The sequence below is a fragment of the Phodopus roborovskii genome, unplaced genomic scaffold, assembly GCF_943737965.1.
Source record: "Phodopus roborovskii unplaced genomic scaffold, PHOROB, whole genome shotgun sequence".
Taxonomy (NCBI): Eukaryota; Metazoa; Chordata; class Mammalia; order Rodentia; family Cricetidae; genus Phodopus; species Phodopus roborovskii.
Window position 1 is genome coordinate 17,779,242 of NW_026126482.1, and position 25,311 is coordinate 17,804,552.

The following is a 25,311-nucleotide window of genomic DNA, read 5'->3' on the forward strand; positions in this document are numbered from 1 at the left end:
CCCTTGTCTCTGCCTGCCCAGTGCTGGGATCACAGGCACATGCTGCCTCTCCTGGCTTTTTGCATGAGTGCTGGGGTCCAAACTCTAGTCCTCACATTTGAGTACCAAGTGTGTTCCCCACTAAGCCATCTCCCTAGCCTCCGTGGTTCTTTCTTCTTGGTGGTGAGGGTGGGGGTTGCCGGCAGGTAAACCCCCGCTTCTACTAATTTACCCAGTTTTCTCCTCTATAAAATGGGGAGGAAAATTATTGACAAAAGAGCGGTGGTCCTGGGAGGTTTGGATGGAGCAGCGCGCTGGGTCCTGGCACATGGAATGCAGTCAGCAGTGAGAACAAAACTTAAAAAGGAAAGTGAACCAAGCACCATATCACTTCCCAATGAGGCTTCAGGCCCCTGCAGTCTGGCAGGATCTGTCCCAGAGGTGTCCCTGGTGACACTGAGAGTGTCACAGGAGCCCTGTTCACCAGAGACCTGGGCACACACAGATCTGACAGCTTGGTGGGGACCAATCAAGGGACAGTGAAGTTTGAGCCCGGGTGCAGCCGATGTGAGTGAGAGGAATCTGGTGTAGTTAGGCGGCTCAGGGAGTTAGGGCATCTGTGTGGTTGTGTTAATTGCTCTCACGGATGGGGCAAATATCTGAGAAAACCATCTGAAGAAGCAAAGAGTTATTTGGCTTATGCTTTCAGGCCATGGTGGTTTGGGACAGAGACAAGGCCAAGCGTCATGGCAGAGGGTGTGACTGCCTGGTAGAACAAAGCTGTTCACATCATGGCCTCCAGGAAAACAGGCACAGGGGAGGTTTGGTGGCAAGACACACCCTTGAAAGCAAGACTTCTGCTACCTACTTTCTCCAACCAGACCCCGTCTCCTACTGGCTCATTCTGCTATGAATTGATAGCTGGATTAATCCACAGATGAGCACCTCATTATCCAATCCCCTCTCAAAAGTGCCACCAGCTGGGGATGAAACATTCGATTGTGAGTCTTCTGATGCTGTCACAGAGGTGGGTCCCACCTGGGAACTTGGCCTACCCCTATTGGAGGTGGTGCTTGGCTCCAGGTGGGAATCCAGTCCATCATAGGGACAGCCAGACTGTCTGGCTGTGAACACAGGCAGGTGGGATCTAACCCTAGGAATGGGCATGGGTAGTGGGTACACAGATGAGAGATTTGGAACAGAAATTCATTTGAGAGGGAACTATTTATAGGAGACTATTTCTGGTAGGTCAGGTGAGTGGGGACTTAGTCTATTAGAGTAGGGAGCTGTTGTCTAATCACACGATCCATATGATTTCACACTCCTACCCTGGGAAAGACTCTTTGCACATAAAATTATCCCATTTAATCCTCCAGCAGCCTGTGAAGTTTCCATGGTACTTTACAGATCAGGGTGATAGAGGCCCAGCAAGATTGAAATCACACACTTAAAGTCACAGATCAAAGAGAAGCCTAGCTGGATAATGGACAGCATTGGTTTCAAATGTCTACAGATACCTCAGATTCTTACCTCTCCCCTCCTGTGATTTGCTGATGGGGTGGTAGCTTTGATTTACTGTGAGATAAGTTATAACTTCAGTGTGTCTTAGCAAGTGGCCCAGTCTGGTTCCAGGCTTGCATGCTTCCTGCTTTATCTATGATGCTACTAACCTCAAAATAATGGGCCAGGACCACAAACTGCTTGTGCCTCAGTTTCCTCATCTGTAAAATGGGTTTAGGAGTATTCTCTTTATCACTTTGACTTGCTATAACAGAATACCTGTGACAGAGTTATTAATAAGGAAGAAAAAATTATTTCCCATAGTTCAAGAGCCTGGGATATCTAGCAGCGTAGTCCCAATATCTTTGGGGGGCTTTCCTGCATGTTATTCATATGTGCTATGGTTTAGAAATGCCACCAGAGTCTGAGTGCTATAGGCTTGGGTGGGAGCTTGTGTCTGAATTTACAAGGGGTGTAACCTCTAGGAGGCGGAGCCCAGTGTAGGAAAGGAGGTCACTGAAGAGTGTGTCCAAGGACAAAGGACCCCAACCTCCTTCCTATTTCCCTTACAATTTCCTGTTTGCCCTGACATCAGGCCTCTTGCACCAGACGTTCTGACTATGGTGTGTTATGGAATATTAAGATGTGTTACATTTGTTTATGTTGTGGAATATTTGTTTAATGATGCGAAGATGTGATGCATTCTTTTATGTTGCATTTGTTTAACTCTGTAGAGCTATGTTACTTTGCCTGTTTAAAACACCTGATTGCTCTAATATAGAGATGAAGGACCAGTAACTCCGCATGAGAAAGGGTAGGTGGGGCTTGCAGGCAGAGAGAATAAATAAGAAGAGAGAAGAGGAGCAAGAAAAGGAGGAGATGAGGATGTCAGGGGCATAGCCAGCCACGGAGTAAGAAGTAAAAGCTATGTAGAACAAACAAAGGTTTAAAAAAATGTAGAAGAGGGGCTGGAGAGATGGCTCAGAGGGTAAGAGCACTGACTGCTCTTCCTGAGTTCAATTCCTAGCAACCACATTGTGGCTCACAACCATCTATAATGAGATCTGGTGCCCCCTTCTGGTGTGCAGGCAGAACACTGTATACACAATAAATCAATAAATCTTTTAAAAACAATGTAGAAGAGAAACGGGTTAATATAAGTTAGAAAAGCTAGCTAGAAACAAGCCAGGCTAAGGCCAGACATTCTTAAGTAAAAATAAGTACCTGTGTATTTATTTGGGAACTGGGTGGTGGACCCCCCAAAAGTAAAAAACAAATAAATAAATAAAAAAATCAAGTGGTGTGTGGTTCTGCCACAGGCCCAAAGTGTTAGTGTCCTATAACTGTAGACAGAAATTGTCAAAGCTGGGAGTCAAGGTTGACTTTCCCCCATATAAGCTGGTTAGATCTTTTGTCAGAGCAATGGAAAAGCTGACTCACATGGTTAAGAGGAACCCTCTCTTCTTCCCCTTTAAGTCATTCATTCTATCATGGGACCCCACTCTCATGGCATTCAGAATCCAGCTTTATGATGCCCTTCAAGCCCTCACCTCCAGATAGCATTAGTGCAGGTTACAATCCCAGCACATGGACTTCTGGGGACATCTTCAAACCACAGCAAGGGTATTAGTCAGAATTCTCCAGGGTGTCCTGCAGAGGAGAGGGGTGATTTTCTGAGGAACTGGCTCCAGGGTGGAAATTCTGAGATCTGCAGGGTGGATGGACAGGCTGGACACCCAGCAAAGGGCTGAGGTGGCAACCCAAATACAAATATCTGCAGCCCAGTTTCTATTTCCACTGGGGCCCGGGGGTTCTGGGGGGAATTTGGTTCTTTTTCCTTGAGGATTTCAACTGGCTGAAGTTCACATGCAGGGTAATCTATTTCACTCAAAGGCTTTGAAGTTAATCTCATCCCCAAATTAACTCCATACCTGGATCGAAGCAAGTATTTCCGTGGCTGAGTTGATGCCCTGGATTAATAAGGATCTACTTTTAAGGCTTTGGTGCAGATCACCTGACCTGATACGTGCATAGAGAATTTAGTGAATAGATTCTCACTGAGTTTATCCATCACTCCTTCTGGAAATGGACTCTCTCTCTCTCTCTCTCTCTCTCTCTCTCTCTCTCTCTCTCTCTCTTTCTCTCTCTCTGTCTCTCTGTGGCTGTCAAATATTCCTGGTCAGCAGAGTTCTATTCTCTTACCTTCTTACAGCTGCAAGAGTCCACAGGTTTCCTATGTGGTAAGCTGGGCAGGTAGAGCCTGGATCCTCTGGGTTCTCCTGCAAACTGGGCTGCTAGGCATAGGTTTTCACTGGGGTCCTCAGAGATGCCCAGGAGGAGAGAAGCTGCAAGGAAGGGCAGCTGAGGGCAGAATCTTTGCAAACTCTGTTGTTGTTTATACCCTGACAGGAAGCAAACATCCTTTTTAATTTTCCTGGCAGGGAATGCATTGCAGGTTGGCTTGGCCTGAATATGGTCCCTGTTGTGTTCTGGTCTCCCCCAGCCTAGAAGGATTGTCTTCCGAATGGGCCTTTCCACTCCTCAGCCCCTTGTCACCTGCCTCCCTTTTAACTTAGAACTGGGCTCTATCTCTCTGGGACAGCTGTCCCCTGGCTGGCCTCTCCCTACCTGACCAAGGGAGATACCTTTGAGAGTCAGGCTGCATGCAGCATCTGTTTAGAGACAGGGCAGTTTTCATTTGGCCTTAGAATTAAAAACAGGGCTAAATGCAAAAGATCTGAGAGGACAATGGAGAAGAAAGGCTGGGGGGGGGGGAGGAAAAAGTCAAAAGGAGGGGTGGGTAATGGGGGGGGCGCTCAAGACACCCGTGAAAGAATCAACTCAGCTTTCATCTCTAAGTCTGATCTGTTTTGTGAACCCTAATGGGAAAGGTCATGAATTTTAAAACATGTCTCTCTAGCCGACAGCTCCAGTCAGAAAACCAGCCCTGTCTGAAGCTGGGCTGCCACTGGAGGGTGGGACCAGGGGTCTGCAGACAGGGAGAGGCAGGGGAGTGCAGGCCCTTGTCAGGAAGTCAGAACAGAGCAGTCTGAAGATATCAGCCTGGTCAGGCTCCCAGCTGCATCAGTTCAGGTCCCATGCCTAGCCATCAGGCTTCACACTGGGTCCTGTTGCTGTCAAGGGCAAAGTCACACAGAGACCCACCATAGCCCCTGCTCACTGTGCTGACTTCCAGTACAGGGGGAGTCAGGAGACCCTCTGGGGACTGACCTTTCTGCAGGGTCATGATAGGGGACCCCTCTCCAGGAGCTATTCCAGAAGGGCCGGTCTGCAATGTTCTGGAGTCTGCAGCTAGCCAGTTTGCTTATGGACTGGCTCTCTGGGAGGAGGGCTGTGAAGGCAGCCCCTGGTGTCTTCTGGGGTTGAAAAGGCCATGCTGGCCTTTGTCCTGGGAGCAGTGCGAAGCTGCCAGTGTCTCTGTCTGTGAACATTATCTGCTTTTGCTTTGTTGAGAAAGGGACTTACTGTGTAGCCCACAGGGGCTATCTATCCTTCTACCCCAACCCTCCAAGTGCTGAGATTACAGGCGCATACTACCATACCTGACCAAAAAAGTTCACACTCTTGCAAATGGAGTGTGCATGTTACAGGGAAAGTCTTAGAGGATGCACCGCACAATATAGTCCTACTTATGTAAGGAAAAGATTGTTTATCACAGAAAACTACACAAGATATGAGATTTACTATTTTAACCATTTTAAGTGCACATTTGAGAGACACTAAACACACACAGTACAACCATCGCCGCTGTTCATGTCTAGAAGTCTTTTGTCTTAGCAGTTGGACCCTGTAAAACAATGGCTTCCTATCCCCTTTCCATGGCTCATTCAACCACAGCTCCATTTTTCTAAGAATGTTCTAGAAACATCCTGTAAATAGGCTCATAGCCCTAGAATGAGAGAGAAACCACTGAACACACTGGTTAGGGATTTTCTTAATCAGGGTGCATGAAGTGGAAGGCCCCATCTCAGCGTGGTGACAGCCTGTAGCATGAGTTCTAATAGGTCTTAATAATAAATGCCTGGAGCCAGAAATTAGGGAGTGAAAGCTGAAAGACCAGAGAAACAGAGCAGCCAGCCACTAGAGTGAGGATTTCATAGAGGTGAGGGCTCTAGCGTCTGCTGCTCTGCTTCTCTGGTCTTTCAGCTTTCACCCCCTAATTTTGACTCTGGGCTTTTATTATTAAGACAAAGAAGAACTCCTGTTAACAACAGCCAAAGAAAAGGAAGTCCCAGGGGGAAAATGTTTGAATTTTGCCTGCCTGCCTTCCAGTCATGCTTGTAGGTTCATCTAACCTGTCCTATCTTGTTGGGTTCATCTACTCTGTTGCTGCTGTTGTCCTTCTTCTCCATCCTTTTAACCTGGACTGAGGACCAGCAGCTCTCCAGGAATCTTCCAGGCCTTCAGTGTCCATCTGGGATTGTCCAGCTATCTGGTCTCATGGACTGAATAGCTACAGGGTTCTCAGGCTCTCCAGCATGACAATAACCATTGCTGGACTTCCCAGACCATTTTGTGCAAGCCAATCTAATAAATTCCCCTTTAATGCACATCATTCTGTCAGTTCTGTTCCTTAAGTGAGGGCAGGGATCACACAGACTCCACCCTTTTGCTATTAGCTTGTATCACTTCACACAGCATCTTCGAGTTTGTTCCTGTTGGAACATATTTTTTTTTTTAATTGCAGTAAAAATATATATGTTCTAGGTACTGTTTATCATTTTAACTCTTTGTAAGTGTATGATTCAGTGGCTCTCCATCCAGCCACAATGGGATGTGACATGAGCTATGAAACTCTTATGTTCCCTAGCAGGAACTATACACCCACAAGTGGAAATCCCCCACTTTGTTCTCTCCCTGTCCCCTGGTAACCTCCATTCTACTCTTTATGTGTCTGCCTGCTGTAGATACCACAGATTATCTTTCTCATGTGGGGCTTTGATTAGAACTGAAGGGATTTGGAAAGCGTCCTCAGAGGTGGAGACTAACGCACAATGTCACTGCTCGGGAGATGGGGCCTCATGGTTTGCTGCAAGGGGAAATGGAGCCATCTGAGGCAGGCTGACCCCAAGGACCACAGAAGACATGCTCCAGTGGGGACTGCCTGGGAGGTTTGTCCATCTCTGGCCAGGGTTGCAGGAGCCCTAGGAAGACATGTCTTGATTCCATCTCTACAGAGCACTGTCTGAAAACCCAGCTCTTCCCTGAGCCTTCACACAGAAAGGGCCAGGCAGGGCTGCTGGCTTTCTGGCTGCCTTGGCACTTCTTATCTTGGTAACAGACAGTTTTCTCAGAGTTTGAAAATCAGCTCTTTTATGTACATGACACCTGGAGTCAGCTACATGTTCAGTTCTTACCTGAAAAATGAGGATGGCAAGAACAGCCCCCTCCTAGGTACAGATGAGCCAAGGAAAGGGAAAGACACACTATGCCTGAAAGAGCTCTGGGAAACAGAGAGCATCGGTAGCCATCGGCATCATCCATTTCACTGCTCTCGTGAATTTTACTAGTGTTAGGAGTAAGGTTTCCCCTGCCAGTCTGGTCTCACCGCCAAGCCAGCCCCAAATAATACACAGAGATGCTGTATTTGATATAATGCTGTTGGCCAGGTACTAGTTTCTTACCAGCTAGCTCTGTCTTAATTACTAACCCATTTCTATTAATCTAAGTATTTCCATGTGTTCTCATCTTACTGGAGAGTGGAGCTGGCATCTGTTCTCTTCCTGTCTCTCCATGTTGACTCCACATGCTAGCATGACTCACTCACTCTCTTCTGGTCCAAACAGTTTTAAGACATTGTCTATGGGCTGCCCATGCCCCAGGGATAAGTATTCCCATGAGTTTGCTGGGATGAATATTACTGACTCATATTGAGATGCTGTTGGTTCATCGATCTGTGACAGGATTTTCTGGAAGCTTGATAGGAATACAGAACTGGGAAGTGTGAGCTCACCCATGGGGGCAGATTCTTAAGATGCACCCTGATTTTATCATCACTGAAGTCTTGCCTATCAGTAAGTAAAACACTCCCCTCCCCCAGCTTGTCTGACTCTGCTGACACAGTGACAAAGTTCATACTCAAAAAAACCACTCAATCGAGTGGTTTTTAATTAAAAAAAAAGCAATCTTGTAGTATTTTAATTAAGTGTACAATTTTGTGTTGGACTGTAGATTTAGCTATCCTTTGAGCTTGGACATGCCTGCAAGATTCAAGATCTGTGGTTCAGGCCTGTGATACCAGCTTCTTGGAAGGCTGAACGAAGCAGGGATCACGGGTGCAGGGCCATCCTGGGCAACCTATTAAGATTCCCGTCTTTTGTTTTTGTTTTGTATTGTTTTATAGATGATATCTTAATATATAGTTTTGGCTGGCCTGGAACTCAGAAAGTAAACCAGGCTGGCCTTGAACTTACAAGTATGAACAACCACACCCTGCTCTGAGGTCTTGAAGAATAAGAAGGTGGGCTACAAAGCTCTATGGGAGGGAGGTTGTCTGCATGTGTGGCTTAGTCCCCGTGGTTCCTTCCTGTATCATCCAACTCCAGTCCAGTAGGCAGTCAAGTTCACATGGGCTGGGCTTCCTCATAAGGTACGTGGCTGGCCTGGGAAGCCTTACAGGGAGGATCTGCTCGCTGCCACAGACATCTGCCTGCACCTCTGCCTTTCTTTCCACCAGTGCTGGGACCCAGGCAGCACTCCTCCTGGTCTTGGAGGAGGGAGGATGTTCTTTCTTCCCTTAGGGCTGCATGGGACAGCCAGACATCCAGTCACAGTCACATGAGGGCAGCTGCTGCAGACTGGGAGCCTTCACCTTTTCAATTAAATCCCATCCCCTGCTGCCAACCCCTATCCCACCCACCACAGGGCAGAATCAGTCTCCCGAAGCCTCCTGGGTCCCTTTCTGCTACCTCTCCCAGTTTAACCATAGCCTGTGGTCTCAGTCCCTTGCTCTCAGGTGGTGCTGCAGTTCCTGTACACATTCACACACACCCCAGGCTCCAGTTAGCAAGGGGCGTGTCAAGGAGGGAGATGAGCGTCCATCTGCCCATGGACCGCAGGTGGGTGGATTAATTAATGATTATAGACTACTTTGAAAGTTGTGGGGCTAATTATTTAGCCAGTTCCCTCCCTCCCCCCAACTCCCCTTGACAGCCTTTTGTCTCTCCCTCATGGGGTGTCCTTTGAAGTGAATGGGGGAGGATGAATCGAGGGTCAGTTAATGGGGTTGGCCACTGCAGATGGCTGGCTCGAGAGAACTGTCCGGATGCGGTGCCACTGCAGGAGGCTATTCTCTGCCTAGGCCCAGCATGATGAGGCTCTCATGATCGGAATTGGCTGAGAATCCCAGGCAGCCATTACTGCCCAGTTCCTCCCCCACCCCTCCACCCCCACCCCCAGGACAGCGGACATGCTTTTCTTCATCAGCTTTGAGGTCACCTGAGGCCTTTGGAGTTCTAGGGTTTGTTTCCCACTTGGATGTGCAGTCACTCACCTGTCATTCTGTCTCCTCTTTCCCAGACTCTGGCTTCACTGGAACACACTGTAGGTACTGCATCCCTGCCTGTGTCATACCATTGAAACCCCTAACCCGAAATCCCCTAACCCAAGGCGCTATGAACTCTTAAACCCTTCTGAGGATTCTGTTAGCACCTTTAAAAACATTTCAAATTTGCCTGGACATACACATATAACCCTAGCACTGGGAAGGCAGAGGCAGGAGGGTCACAAGTTCTAGGCCTGCCTAGACTAGACAGAGAGATTCTGTCTTGAGATGCTAGTTTTTTTGTTTGTTTGTTTTTGTTTGTTGTTTTTTGTTGTTTTGTTTTGTTTTTTCTGTTAACTTGACACAAACCTAGAGTTAACTGGGAAGAAGGAACCTCAACTGAAGAAATGCCTTCATCAGATTGGGGACCATGTCTGTGAGAGAGTTTCTTCATTGATGATTGAGGTGGGAGGGACCAGCCCACTGTGGGTGGCACCGTTCCCTAGGCAGGTGGGCCTGGCCTGTATAACTGAGCATGAGCTACAGAGCAAGTTAGTAAGGAGCTTTCTTCTGCTTTTAGTTCTTACTTAGCTTCACTGACTTTCCTCGATGATGGCTTGTGACCTGGAAGCATAAGATGAGATAAACCTTTGCCTCCCCAGTCAGAGTGCTTTATAATAATAACAGAAGCAAACTAGAACATGTTCCAAAAACCAATAAACCAAATAAGCAAAACCCCTAAACAAAGACACACATACATACACACACACACACACACACATACACACACACACACACCTGCAATCTCCACCCTTGTCCCAGGTAACAAAGATGGGGAGATGCATCCCTGTAGTAGAACATCTATCATCCTCAAGCTCTAGGTTCAACCTCCAACACTTCAATAAATGAATGAATATTTCATATTTCTGAGTGTTTGAGATTTCAAGTTTTCAAATATTACACAAATATCCAAAAGTCTAAAAATTTTGAAATGTAGAATTTTCTGATCCCAAACATTTTGAGTAAGACATCTTCAACCCATAGCATTGGAGAGAGAAATAACCCCAAACCACCACAGCAGTGATTGCAGGCTGCCTGCTGGGGCGAGAGGACTACACTGCTTCCTTCTTTCCCAGTCAATAAACCCTGATTTTAAAATTAAACACACTTTCTTTCTCCTCTTCTGAAATCTTGAATTGTGCATACTATTTAAGTCAGGAAAATCCAACAATAAAATAGAGGTTATTAACATTTTCACATCTCCTACCTGTCTTCAAGACTAAGTCTTTTATGCTTCTGTGTACACATCAAAAAGGGAGAAGATGAAAACTTGGCTTGTTCTTGTAGTCCATCGTGTTCACTGAAAAGCTATCCCACAAAGGAGATGACACCCGTTCTACAGTTGTGTCTAGTCTAGTCAGGAGGAAAGCATGAAACTCCATAAATACAGCAGAGGAATGCTCTGAGTGATTGTTTGGCAATTTGCTCGACATCAACGGGTGGAGTGGCCCTTTGCCCATCCGTCCTTGCCTCAGGATGTTTTCCGGGCAGAAAACAGAAGCCGCTTGAAGTCAAAGGCTTTTGTAAAAATTCTAAGCTCTTTGACGAATGGATATTAGCAGTCCCAGAGGTGGAGAGGAGAAAGGAGGCCTCTGAGGGCAGCAGTGGGGAGGAGTATGAGGCTGAGAAAGAGCTTGAGAGTGAGTAAGGAGGAAGACAGAGGCGAGGAGATGTAGAAGACAGAGAAAGTGTGGGTGTAAGAGACCTGAAGACACTAGGTCCAAGACGCCAAAGGTCTAGGTCTCATTCAAGTTCCCAGGATGTCAAACTGATGATCTGGGAGACACATGTTGGCTGGGATAGTGCAAACTTTGGGGACCAGGAAGGGCTGAAAATAACTAAAGAGTGGACGGGGCTTCTTCAACAGTGTTCGGTAGAGGATGGTTAGTATGTAATCCTCCAGGCAAGTAGCCTTATTGGTAATTATACTTGAGTTTCTACAGCCCCAGTAGGTGGGGAATCCAGTAGGATCTTAGATGGTTTAATTAAAAGTCATGCATGCCTCCTGTGCCCCGGAGTGGCAAGTTCTGCTGTCATACTCCTGGACATAACTGTGATCCAATTAAACACAAAGAAGGACTCACAGCTGTCCAGAACAGTCAATTTTGTAAGGACAGACAGAAAGTAAAACTGGACATTGGGGGCTGAGGGAGGGGCAACAGAGTGTGAGACAGAATTTTTGTTTCAGAGGGTCAAAAGAATTTTGAAGATGGAAGCACACACACAAGACTCACTACCATTCAACTGTACTTTCTTAAATTTAAATTTTCTTTATTATTTGTGGTGTATGTGTGCACGTGTGCATTTTGTACCATGGTATATGGGTTTAGGAATTGAATATTTCCTTCCACGTTGTTGAAACAGCCTCTCTTGTTTCTGCTAAGGTACATACTCCAAGCTAGCTGGTCCATGAGCTTCAGGCAAATTCTCTCATCTCCGCCATCGCAGTGCTGGGATTAGAAATGTCTTCCACTGTGTCTGTTTTTCTGTGGTTTCAAGGAACTGAACTTGAACGAACAGGCTTGTGGCATAAGCCACCTCACCAGTCTGAAACTGTGGTCTTAAGATGGTTACATTTAGGGTCATCCCAAATAATGCCTGGTAAGATGAAAAGTGCAGTTGGGGAATGTGTGGGGGAAAGGATTAACCTCCTTTATGCTATCTAATAGGCAGATGAAGGGAGTCACTGAGTATTTTTGACAGGGAAAAGGGTGACATAATCAGATTGGAGTTCTAGCAAGATCCTCACTGCCGTGTGGAAGATGGTGCTGAGCTGCGGAGTGGACCCCATCGGCGCCTAACGCTCAAGGACAGGAGTCTTCTGCCCTCTCAGAAGCTCCTGTCCACCTCTCCCTGGGAAGTTTTGTTTCAGACCCATGGGCCACTCTGCTGTCTGTGGTACACTTTCCTCTGCATGCATGGCACTTTATTTTGAGGGCTCCTGCTCTTATCTCATAGTCTCTCATGTCTTTGTGAGATGCCAAGATTTATACTCATAGCCTTGCATATGTTAGGCAAGTTCGCTACCACGGAGTGACACCCATGTTCTATAGTCTTGGGTTGGGCAGGGGTGCGAGCATCAGAGACAGATCTTTATTTCAATTTCTTTTTTGTTGCCTGTTCCCCCTTTCCCATTTCTTTTCTGTGTGGCCTTCTTTATTCCCAAATTTAAAGTCCTGCCCACCCCACCCCCAAATGCTCTGTTCTATGTATTCCGTCAACCCTTTGCTCCCAACAACAAACGACGTGTGGCTCTGCCGGGGTCATTCACTGCTCTTTGTAGAGGCAGAATGGGGCTGCTGTGGGTGGGAACAAGTTTGAGGGCATTCATCCCTGAACAGGAAGCCTTGTTATCACAAGTTTATAACCTTTGTTGCTGCATTTATAAAAGAGGGTGGTGATGCTATGACCTCATTGGGTTATAACATGATTAAATGAGTTAATAGTTTAGGATCACTTAGTCAAGGCGCCTTGCACAGAGCTGCTGCTCAATCAAGTGCTCATGCATTGAACACCTCGGTTAAAAAGAAGCTGTGGGGATTAAATGAAATGTCATTCATGAGGAGCTTGGCGCAGTGTGTGAGCTACAGTAGGCACGTGATCAATTCCAGCTGCTGCTGTTACCATTAAGTTATTTAGGGTTGCTTTAGGATCAGACATGAGAAAGACTTGAGTGTGAAATGTTTCTCAAATTGGCGTATGTTTGGAAACTTGGTTGCTAGCTGGTGGCATGGCTTTGGGAGCGGTGGAATCTTGAAGAGGTGGCGTCTAGCTGGAGGAATTGAAGTGTTTGCTGGAGTGAAGGGGAGGGCCTTCCCTGGGAGTCATAGCACGGCTGTAGTTCCAGCATAATGCCACTCTGGATCTCTCTATCTCTGTCTTATGCTTTCTCCTCTTTTCCTTTCCCTAGGCTCTTGCCTCCATGCCAAAAAAAAAAAAAAAAAAAAAAACCAAAAATAAAACAACAACAACAAAAACCCAAACCAAACCAACAATAAAAGCCATAATAAATTATATTCCTTCAAATTGTGAGCCCAAATCACCCCCTCAAAAGTGCCTTAACTGAGGGACGGTTATAACAGGAGCAAGACAAGCCACTAACAGATGGGGTGAGAGCAGATGAGACTGGGTGTGCCTTGGGGTCACCCTTGGGGAATTCAAGGTATTTTCATCCTTCTTGTTTCACTGTGGCCTTTTCTGTCCTTCATTTGCTGGGGCCCCAGGCACCTTTCTGTTTAGGTATGGTTCTGGTCAGGTGAACCCCCAACTCACATAGGTCAAACAGTACCCTCCAAAGGATGATTGAAGTCCTAAATCCTCATGCCCCAGAATGTGACCTTATATGGAACCAGGCATTCGTCAATGTAATTACAGATGTTTGGACAATGATCTTCCCATTTTACCCTGCTATGAAATCTACTTACAAATGGTTACTTTCCTCTTTCAGTTTGCATTTGTTCAATTTCATGAGATGGAAAAATTTTCACTATAAAATAGGCTTCATGGTAGGTTTTGCTCAGCTGCAGACTGATGTGCTTATTTGGGGCATGTCTGGGGTAACTATGCTAACCTGTGATGTTGGGTGGGTTATTTATGTTAAATGTATTTATAATAAGTTTATTGGGGTATAACCCCACTGTAATTTAAGGAGGACCTGTCTGTGAAGTCACACTGGAATAGTGTGGCCCTTTGGTTCAACAGCACCTGTGTTCCCATAAAAAGGCAGCCATGTAAAGACAGAGGGCCAGGGAAGGCCATGTGAGGAAGGAGGCAGAGAGGAAAGCAATTTGCCAGCCTCACTAGAGGCTGGCAGGAGAAGTATCCACGCTGTCACCTTCGTCTTGGACTTTGAAGAGCTGTGAGTATAAATTTATGCTGTTTTAATCCACCCAGCTGTGCTGTTTCCTTCTAGCTGCCCTTGGTGCAAGCACTGTCCTCATTTCTGTTAGAGGAGGCAGTTCAGACTTCTCAGCAGAGCATTAGAAGCCCCTCCCATACTGCTTTACCTGCTCAATGCAACACAGTGGAGTGTTTGAATTTGCACCAGCAAATGTGGCTGACCAGTTTACTTAAGAGGGAAAGAAATCATTTGCTATTTGCTGTTCCTCCCCCAGTCTGCTAAGATCCCGTGCCGGGAGCACCTTCTGTTTGAGGCCATTTGCAGCCCAGAGACAGCTGATGTGACAGTGAGCACATGCCAGAGAGGAGCAGGGCAGACAGGGAAAATACAGGGCCAGGGATGTGAGTGTGGGAAGCTGTGGAAGCCAGGGCAAGCACTGTCCAAGGCTGGAAGACAGTGTTAGTCCCATGGAGCTCTGGAGGACAGAGATGAATGGACCTTTCTGGAGACTCTCTCTCTCTCTCTCTCTCTCTCTCTCTCTCTCTAGTATCTTATTCATGAAAATTCACTGACCCCTTTGGATGCTCATGACATTAATCTCTTCCCTACCCTTTCAATCTCCTTCAGTGAACGGCAACGGGCACCTGCCTTTGGGTGGCTCAAGGGGACATCAGAGACAGCCCAAGGCCGGATTTGGAATATGTTGCTTCCACATGGTACCTTTCCCTGGTTTTCATCAGTGAGCATCTTCTGGGAAGATCTCGCAACCCTCCCCTCCCTCTTCTTGCTCCAGGCAGAGTTATGGTTTGCCTGGTCTCCAGGCTCTTCTTCCATCTTCTCTTGCAGGGTTTCTGGCGTCTTCTTTGGAGATGACACCTGTGTCACAACTCACCTTTGTCATCCTGCTTGCCCCCACCTCCACGCTTAGTGCAGAGTCTGGTAGCCTGGCACACAGTGGGCACTCAGGGTCTGGTGTGCAGTGAGTGCAGGGACGGAAGCACAGCTGTGTTTGCAAGATCCAGAAGGGGTGGGGGCGGGGATCAGTCTCTACCAAGGAGATTAAAAAAAATAAAAAATGGGGAGGGAGAGCTGGGAGAGAGGAGTCAATGATACCCTTCTTTTAAGCATGCCTTAGAGATGTCAAATTTGCATAATTAAAATCTAAATAACAAGGAGAATGAATGGTAAATGAGGAAGGGATAGAATCATAACGATAGGGAGAAAACACAAAGAGGAGGAGGTAAAGAAAGGGGCTTAGAGACTGTGCTGGAACAACAATAGCAATAATAGTAATAAAGACCAAACTGTAGGGGAGACAGAACAGGAAGTGAGTAGGCTGAAAGGGTAAGCTTGAAAGTTGAATTAACATAGGCATGGGGGAGTGGGTGGTCATGGTGAACTTGTTCTAAAACAGGAAGAGGTGTTTACAGGGCTGTCACACCCCGGGCGGAGGTGGATCGCTGCTGAGGACAGAGGAAGAATGAAGAGAGATGGGAGAAGCATCTGAGGGATGGAAAGACAGCACAGGAGTTCGGGGGGCCCTTTCAGAGAGAGGGGAGGAGAAGATGGATAATAATATGCTGGAGAGATAAATTAATAATACTGAGCTACCTCACCAGGGTGTGACGAATGTTAATTAATTAATTATTGTTTGCAAAGCACTTTGAAGGTGGAAAGGCCCTATAATTATTATGAATAAAATGTCAGAGATAATAATCCAGCAGAAAGCAGTGACCTCATCGGCCCCTCATTTGCATGGCGTAAAGTGAAGCAGCAATTCAAGGACTCTCTGCCGAAGAGGATGTTCGTCTCGATGCCCCACCTTTGCCTTGCCGCATCTCCCTGTTGTCCCCAAAGCTGTGACCCCTGCTTCCTTGGCATGAGGAACTGTTTGAGATGACATCTGCAGGCGCTGAGCTGGATTACTTTAGGAGGGCGGTGTTCTCACACCACAAGTTGAGTAAACACTGCACACCAATCCGATTTCAGTGTTGGAAGCCGTTCTCTTTCAGAGGGCATTGGAAATGTTGGTTTAGGCATGCCCTCAAAGAGGGTGGGGACGGGGTGGTGGAGCAGAGGCAGGGGCACTCTGGGAGGAAGTAGGTGCCTACATTGTGCTGGCTCAGACTAGGAGGGAAATAGGAGCTGCTCTCCTAAACATGGAAGGAAGACAATAAGCAAGTAACAATGGGGACCAGTGATGTCATTCACTAGAGCACCTGCCTAGTATAGGGAAGGTCCTGGATCCAGTTCCCAGCACTAAGTCAAAACAGGTGTGGGGGCACAGCCCTGAAATCCAGGCACTCTAGAGGTAGAGATAGTAAGATCACAAGTTCAAGGTCACCCTCCTCTGCATGGAGAGTTCCAGGCCAGCAGAAGCTGTGGGAGACCCTCTCTCAAGTGAAGCAAAACAAATCAGACAAAACACCAACCAGAGTCCCCATTCATAAAGTGTCCTGTGTCAGGTCTCACTAAAGGCAAAGGGAACCAGTAACTGCGGGAGGGATAAACGCTGTGAGACTGGGCCCAGGGGAAGGCTGTGTACTGATACCAGGTCTCCGGGATGTTAATCAGAAGAGCCAGGATGGCTGGGGACAGCCGCTCTTGGCCAAGTGCTTCCTCCTGGTTTGAGTGATGACGCAAAAGAACCACATGGCCATTGGCCAACCCTTGCCCCTGTGTCAGGGAAGCAAAGCCCCCTTGCTTGCAAGTCCTTCCTGTGGAAGGGAGGCAGGCACACACAGAGAAGCAAGTGACGAAGTGCCTGCTGAGCACAGACAGGATGTCACCCCAGCTTATACCAGCTCATGCACCAAACAGGGAAGACAATGAAGGCTTCTTTGATCTTCTTGAGACAAGACAGCTCACCTTGTGTTCATCTCATGTCTACCCTGTGGGGGGCCCATGGGGCCAGTTCCAGAAGGTCAGAAGGCCCATGACCTTGCATTGTAAAAATGGAAAGGTCTGGCTTTTTATTGGGCCTATTTTGTTCTCCAAGAGACTCCCTGCAGAGGGGAGGGCAGACATCTAGCCTCAAAGAAAATTCCCTCATTCTACCCTCACAGCCTCCACTGGGAGTACGGCTAAGCTCAGAGACATAAACACCTGTTCTGCATGGTCAGCTGGCTTCTGACTCCGTTGCTGTGGTCTTTTCACTGGAGTAGAAGCTCTGATTTTCCCTCAGGACTTAGGCTACTGCAGATCCCAGGACCTGCTTCCAGAGTGTGTCACATAGTATGACTGGGATGCAGCTCAAACGTATGCTTTTCTGGCCAGTTCCCAGGCCATGATCTTGCTTGCTGCCAGCCCATTGACTGCACTTGGAGATGCGCTCATTCAGAGACCAGAGGAACCTGTTTGATGCTCGTTAAAGAACGTGGATGTTGGGGGCCAATGGAGAGAATGGCACTGAGGAACAGGAGGATCCCACATTGAATGGGAGCCACCCTGAGTGAGGCCAGAGCTTTTCTCCCCACCCATGGGAAGGGGTGGTAACCCTCCTCCATTTTCCCACGATCTCTAGAATCCCATACAAGGACAGGGCACTGGCCTGCAGAAATGTCAGAGTTAAATGAGATGGAGTTCAAGGAGGGCCCAGTGCAGAGGTAGGGCTCGGTGGCTCTTAACAATTAGAACTCATTGGGAACTCTCACAGAGTATCCTCAGAGAGACGAGGGAGAGTTTGCCAAGTCCTCCTGACTTCTCTTTCCTGGCCATCCCCCACCCTGCGAGTCAATGGCTTTGAACTGGGACTTCAAAGGGAAGTGGGACTCCTTTCTTCAAACAGGTTTATAAAGAGATTTTGATACAAGACAACAATAGTTGTCAGCAGAGCCCGGTTATCGCCCTTCCCTTTGTAGTTTTATTAGGAAATAATTTCTCTGCCGCTGCGGCTCCTGCTGGCTTGCCTTGTTTCTCCATTTGCGACCTGATCTGCCCACCAGAGGGGCTACCCTTCACTACAGTGTAGCTTTGCCAGCTGGGGGCTTCCAGGAAGACATCACTGGAAGGAGCTCATGGAGCCGACTCATCATCGGCCCCTCTCCTGCCCTAACCATCTTTGTGGTAAAAATGTAATTTGTTTGACCTCGGGAGAGGTTTACAATCTCAGCTTTCCAAAGCCTCCTCCTCCTTTTTATTATTTAAAAGATGAGAATGAGGAAATTGGCTAAGAAATAAGCCTGGCCTTCTAGAGGGCCTCGTGTCTGAGACAGGCAAAGGACCCTTGATGGATGGAAGCTAAAAAGGCTGATTCTTGCCTTTCCAAGCGGGTCTAAGTTTGTGGCTTGCCACACCCTGTTTCCTTGATGCTGTTTTCCCATGTTCAGTGTAAGTGACAATGAGAGGACAGAGATGATGGGCACGGTGTCCTCTGGCTCTGGTTCTCAGCACAGGCTTGGAGAGATGGGGACCGGCAGACTGGTAGGGCTTCTTATCTCATGGGGCTGCCACAGTACCGGAAGGGCCCTGGACTTCAGGAGGTTAGCAGTCAGGGAGAGTGGAGTAGGGTGGCAGGGGAAGGGGTCGTTTACAGAAGAGACCAGATAGATATGAGTCTGCCTCTGAAAGGAGACAGAGAAGGGGACAGTGAAGACGCAGGTGTGGGAGGGCATGACTAAGGGAGAGGTGGGACGGGGTGTAATGGAGACTCAGGCAGGGGCAGTGTGACTCAGTGGTGGAAGGAAGGGTATGCTACTTCCTTCTCCTTCTTCATTCTGTTTCTTACTTTGCTTGAGAAAGAAACGGGACAAAGGAGGGTTGGAGCAGCCGCTGTGGGCATGCTCACCTTTGCTGACATCTGCTGTTTTTCTCTAGGAACTGGGAAATAAAGTTGTCTGTAGAGGGTCAGGCCGTGCCTCCAGAGGATCTAGGATGTCTTGGAGACCACTTATAGTCAAAGCCCTCATGGTAGAGCCCGTGTGGAGCATAGGGATTTAGTTTTCCAAAGTGACTGCTATGCAGATTCATGTTGCAGCAAGGACTCAAACTCAGGTAGGCTAGCTTCAGGGTCTGCGCCTTCAAATCCAGCAGGACACCCGCTACATCCCTGAATGGGGGTGGGGTGGGGCTGTGGGGGTGCTGCCTGGCTCCTCCTCCCACTGGGAGGACAGAGGAGGTAGAGCTCCCCACAGCATTAGTGATCAGGGCCTCCTCCGTGCCCCCACTGAGAAAAGACAGGTCAGTGTGAGAGGTGCTTGGTGTCATCTCACCATGTAACTTGAGAATCTGAGCATCCTAAAGTCAACCCCTCCCCTCCCCAGCATGCCTCAGCTGCTGAAGTGCTTGGCTGCCCTGGGACTGTTCATTCCACTCCACACTTTCCCCCGCTGTGGTCCATGAGATAGTGAACAGCTTCTCGTGCAAAACCACAGCTTGCCAAGCAGCCTCAGAATTTGCAGTTTCTGAGTGGGATGTATCAGACCAGGGCAGCACCAGAGGCCTGTGGTTACTGCCAGGGCCGATGTCACACCTACTCTGCAAGCAGAGATGAGTACACAAGCTTCCCTCTAATCTGCCCATGTAATAATAAAGTGACAGTTTTCTGGTGTTGCTTTTTCCACATGCTGGGAAATGTTGACTAGTGAAGACTCTTTCCGGTGAGGTCTGGCCAGGGCAGACCTCAGTCTCAGTCAGTCCTGTAACTTTAGGGTAGTCAGAGAGAGAGAGAGAGAGAGAGAGAGAGAGAGAGAGAGAGAGAGAGAGAGAGAGAGAGAGAAAGTGCATCACAAAAATTGCAGTATCTCTGTGGATTTATTTGCATTTAGGAGTAGGAAGATGACTGCCATGTCCAAGGCAGGCTGCAGTCCATCTACACAGCCTGTGAACTAAGAATAGTTTTTTAAAAAAATTGTAAAAGGTTATTTTTTTTTAAAGAAGTAAAACACAAGGAATATTTTATAGTGACTGTGTGTGGTCCACAAAGCTAACATGGTAGCGAACTGGCCTTTTAATGAAGATTGCCGACCCCTGATAATAAATGCATGCTTTTATCACTGAGGGAAAATAATGGAGTTGGATAACTCACCAGAAAAAAAAATAAAAGTTTTAAATACTTGAACTGAACGTGGGGTGGCCTTAGACCAAGATGTACATCCCTTGTTGTTAGACCACTGGTTTGTATGCCAGTCATGTCCTCTGGCCTCAACCTTCACTTGGGCCTGAAGTCAGAAATAAAGCCCAAGCAAGGCCATAGAGCCCTCATGGCTCCTGGTCCAGGTTTTTCCTTGAGTTGGAGGGAACAGCTGCAGGCCAGCCAGCTCCATGCCCCATTGCACAAACTTGCCTAAATGAAGTTTGTCTCCCCATGGGGCAACAGACAGCTTAGGTAGGAAGCCTAGTGACTGGCCAGGGGGCTTTGATATTCACTGCTGGGGACCCCGAATCTGAACAGACAAACCCCCTTTGGCATGCTGCAGAGCCTCTCTGTGGAGACAGCCAAGTGAGCTAACATCTTAAGACAACCAGCAGCTGGCCAGGAGGAGCCTACAGCACGCCAGTGAGAACAGGGGCTGCTGGGGTTGGTAAAGGGAGAGGGTTAGAATCCTCAAGCCAGAGAGGGAGAAGAGTGAGTGAGTGTGCCAGAACACAGGAGTCCAAGACTAGCCTCTCACTCATTACTCAATCCTTGGACAAGCCGCTTAGTGTCTTAGATCTTTACAGTTGTTCTCTGTGCAGTGCAGAAAATAACATCTACTTCCTTTGGTTGCTGGGGGGGGGGGGTGGTGGCGGGGGCATCTAATGAGATACAAAGAATTTGGACAAGCGGTAAAAAGCAAGTGTAACTAGAGCCCTTGTTATTAGATCTAAACACTTCACCTAAGGATCTGAAAGGGATCTCACGAGAAGAAAGAGATGGAAGAGAGACAGAGAGGATAATGTGTGAGCCGGCTAGACAAAGACAGAAACAGAGACACAAATTACAACACAGAGCATGTTTTGGAGTGTGGAAATGGCACAGAAAAAGCAAAGCTGGGGAGGGAAATTTTAACTGAACTAGAATTAACCAGCTTTTAGCAAGTATAAGCAGCAGAGATCAGGTAGCAGGCTGCTCAGTGAACACACTGTGAACCCTTCTTAGGAGTTTGCAAGGGAAACATCCAGAAGCCCATGCCCAAATCCCAGCACTAGCCACCATCCGCATAAGGTTGGTTAGTGACCAGAGCTCCCTGGGCCTCAAGCCCATGTTTGTAAGATGGGGGTGGTTATAATCACCTAGACGCAAGGACACTGTGCACATGGCTACTTGCTGTCCTGTGCGTGAAACTGAGGACTGGGCACCTTCAGGTACCTAGTGTAACTAAACAGAGAGGCCAAGTAACTTGTCTCCACTGGCATCCAGGTCTCTACTTGCTGGTGAACCATGGAGGGTCAAGCAGACTTCTCTTTGAGCAGACCTGTGGAGACTGAGTTGAATTCCCTTACAAGATGATAGCAACAACTCAGACCCTCCAATAGAACTTCACCGAAGTCAAACCCCATGCAGTTAATTCCTTTCTCTCACTGGTTAATTTCCTTTGCTCTTGGTTAGGAGAAAGTCAGCTTTGAAAAAAAAATGCCTTAACTATGTAGATGTCTCATCTGATAGGGGACTAATATCCAAAATATAAAAGGACTCAAGAAACTAGACATCAGCAAACCAAATAATTCAATTAAAAAAACTGAGATCTTCACAGAGAATTCTCAGTAGAGGGATCTCAAATGGCTGAGAAACACTTGAAGAAATGTTCAACATCCTTAGCCAACAGGGAAATGCAAATCAAAACTGCTCTGAGATTCCATCTTACACCTGTCAGAATGGCTAAGATCAATAACACAAGTGACAGCTCATGCTGGCGAGAATGTGAGGCAAGGGAAACACTCCTCCATTGCTGGTGGGAGTGCAAACTTGTACAGCCACTATGAGAATCAATATGGTGTGTCCTCAGAAAATTGAAATCTGTCTACCTCAAGACCAGCTAGAAATACCACTCTTGGAAACATACCCAAAAGATGCTCCATCCTACCATAAGGAATTTACTCAACTATGTTCATAGAGGCTTTATTCAAAATATCCAGAAGCTGGAAACAACTAGGTGCCTCAACCAAGGAACAGATAAAGAAAATGTGGTATATTCACACGATGGAGTTTTTATCAGCAGTTAAAAACTGGCATTATGAAATGTGTAGGCAAATGGATGGAACTAGAAAAAAAATCATCCTGAGTGAGGAAGTCCAGATATAGAAAGACAAACATGGTTTGTACTCACTCATAAGAGAACATTAGCATTAGAGTAAAGGAAAGTCATGCTACAATCCAGAGACCCACAGAGGCTAATTAACAGGGAGGGCTTTGTGGAGGACATATGGGTCTCTCTGGGAAGAGGAAATAGAATAGATTTTGTGGGTGGACTGGGGGCAGGTGGGAAGGGATCAGGTTGCAGGGAATGGAGGGATAAAGTTCAAGGAGAGACAACCGGAATTGGAGGGCATTTGCTGGGGAGGATGTGGAAACCTAGTGCAGTAGAAACTTCCTGGAATCTATGAGGCTGACCCTAGCAAAGACTCCTGGTAATGGAGGATATGGAGCCTGAATAGTCCATCTTTTGTAATTAGGCAAGGCTTCTAGTGGTGGGACTGGGACACCAACCCAGACACAAAACCTTATACGTACAACCTGTCCTGTCTGCAAGATGTGCTAGGGCAAGGATGGTACAGAATTTGCGGGAGTGGCCAACAAATGACTAGTCTAATTTGAGGGCTATGTCATGAGAGGAAGCCCATGCCTAGCCCTGCCTGGATGACCAGAAACAATAGGCTAGATAGCCCAGAGACCTAGGATAGAGCTAAACATAGCTGTCAAGGAAAAAAAAATAAGACAAGACTCCTAATGATGTTCCGCTAGACTCATAGATCTTTGTCTAGTCCGGTTGTCATCAAAGAAGCTTCCAGCAGATTATGGGAACAGGTGCAGAGACCCACAAGCAAACATTAGATGGAGAGAGGGCCCAGGTTGGAGGTCTTGATTAGGTCATTCTCCTTGGAACTTGGGGAACCTGCCAAAAGTGGGGAGGAATTATGGGAGCCAGAGGAATTGAAGACACCAGGAGAGCATGGCCCTCTTGAATCAACAAAGCAGGGCTCATGGGAGGCTCATAGAGACTAAAGCAGACATTTTAGAGCCTGCATGGGTCTGTGCTAGGTCCCCTGCTTATATGTTATATTTGTTGTTGTTATGGCTTCGTGTTTTGGGGGAATCTTCTGACAGTGGGAGTGGGGGTCTCTGACTCTTTTGCCTGCTCTTGGGATCCTTTTCCTCCTGCTGGGTTGCCTTGCTCAGCCTTGAGGAGAGGGTTTGTGTTTCATCTTATTGTATCTTGTTGGCAATGTTCAGCTGACATCTCTGGAAGGCCTGGGGGAAGGGTGGGGCGATGTAGGCTTTGGGAAGTGGACCTGGGGGAGTTTAACCTGCAAATAGCACTGTGTTCACACATTCAACTGTGAGCATTTTAAAGATCCCTGATTTGTGACATGAGTCCAGTCAGCTAGCTGTCTGAGTGTGCTTTTCCCATTAGTGACACTGGGCAGCTCCTCCTTGCTGGTTGTTTCCTGGAAGTTAGTGGCACTGCATTTTCCCTACCATAACAATCTTTCTTCCAATAGCTCCTCTCTCACATCTGTTGTAGTAGTCTGACTACAATGGTACCCAATGATATCCTCATCCCAGCTGAGGAGACTGTAAATGTCTGTTTGTATGCAGAAAGGAGTTTTGAGAAAACAAGTACATGAAGGAGGACCTGGAGCGTGGGATGTATTAGGCTACTATTTTTGTTGTTGTTACAAAAAAAAAAATCTCTGAAGCTTAGAATCTTTATTAATAAGTTAATATTCATACTACAATTCTGAAGGCTCAAGGGTCTGCATCTGGCAACGACCTTCTCACTTCAGAGTCCTGACATGGTTTGGAAAAGCATGATTCAGGAGACAGAGACTGTGTTTGCTCCTTTTAAGGCTCTTCATGACCAAGATACAAACCAAAGGGGCCCCCAATGTTTTAGACAGTCTGTCAGTGTGATCCCAGCACTTGGGAGGTAGACAAAGGAGGGTCAGAAGTTCAAGGCCATGCTAAGTTACACAGTGAGACCCTGCCTTAAAAAAAAAAAAAATAAATAAATAAATAAATAAAGAAAGAAAGAAAGAAAGAAAGAAAGAAGTGGACAAAAAAAGAAAGTTTTAGACAACAAAACCTGAAGTTCTTCATTAGCTCAGCTAACCGGTGTAGGAGGATGCTTGTTCCCCCCCCCCCCCCCCCCGGGAGCTTGTGTTTCTGAGTTATGGATCCCACTGTAGGAGCTGCCACCGTGCCTCCCTCTCCTTGAGCAGTGACTTCTTGCTGTCTCTTCACTTTCACACCCCCAACCCCCAATCTCATTGTCCTCCCAGTTCTGTTTTTCCTTTAGCAGAAGGCCAGCACCACTGGTCAAGGCCATCAACTTGCCTACACAACTGAGCCAGGATCAAACCCCCACCTTCTGTCCCATCCTCAAAAATCTTTTCTCTCTCACTTTCAGCTTTTCCCTTTAACACTTACCTCTTCGAAGGCTGTGGTCCTCCATTAAGTGACTTTTTCTGGGAGACAGAGAGAAGTATCCATTCTTCTCAAAGAGAGGATTCTAGCCAAGTCCATCTTGGTGATCCACTGAGCTTGCTGGGGATCTTTAAGAAGCATGGGCAACTCATAGGCAGTTGACCTGGGGAAGTTCTCTGGGGGAACTGATGGGCAACCATGCCATAGAAGAGTTCCATCTTGGTCAGTTGTTCGCCTCTTAGATACTCTAATGGATGGAGGCACTTCATGAGTGCCTCCTGACCCATCTTCTCCATCCATGAGGGAATGTGAGAGGCCTGATCTCATGGATCTGACAGCTGGTGACAGTCAACTCCAGCCCAGTTGAAACAGCTACAGCATTTCAGCAGTTTCAGTGTTAAAAAAGGACCTTTATGAAGCTCATCCATTCTAACCCCAGTGAAATAGTTAATGTGGGGCTAAGGCAGTCCAGAGGAGGAGAGATGAGGCCGAGAGACCCCAGGTAGAGTACACATCCCTAGGAGTGCAAAGTCCCAAGACTCACAAGCTAGAACTTGAGACACATTGGCGGAGTGGTGCTGGGTCGATGGAAGGAAGCAAGCAGGCAGGTAAAGCCTTCTGCATTTGAGACACACCCCTTAGGAAAGCCAACTCTATGGTCCCAATTCCTTTGTTCCACAGAAGTAGAAAACAAGACATTCTTCTGATGGCAGCTTTGACACAGATGTGTTTTGTTAAACCAGGAGCTTGGGGACAAACCTAGATGCTTCCATCATTTGGGCAAGGCAACAGGGGCACTCCAGGGAGCTGCTGAACTCTCTGGTCAAGGAGCCAACAGTCAGGCAAACTAGGAAGACCCATTAA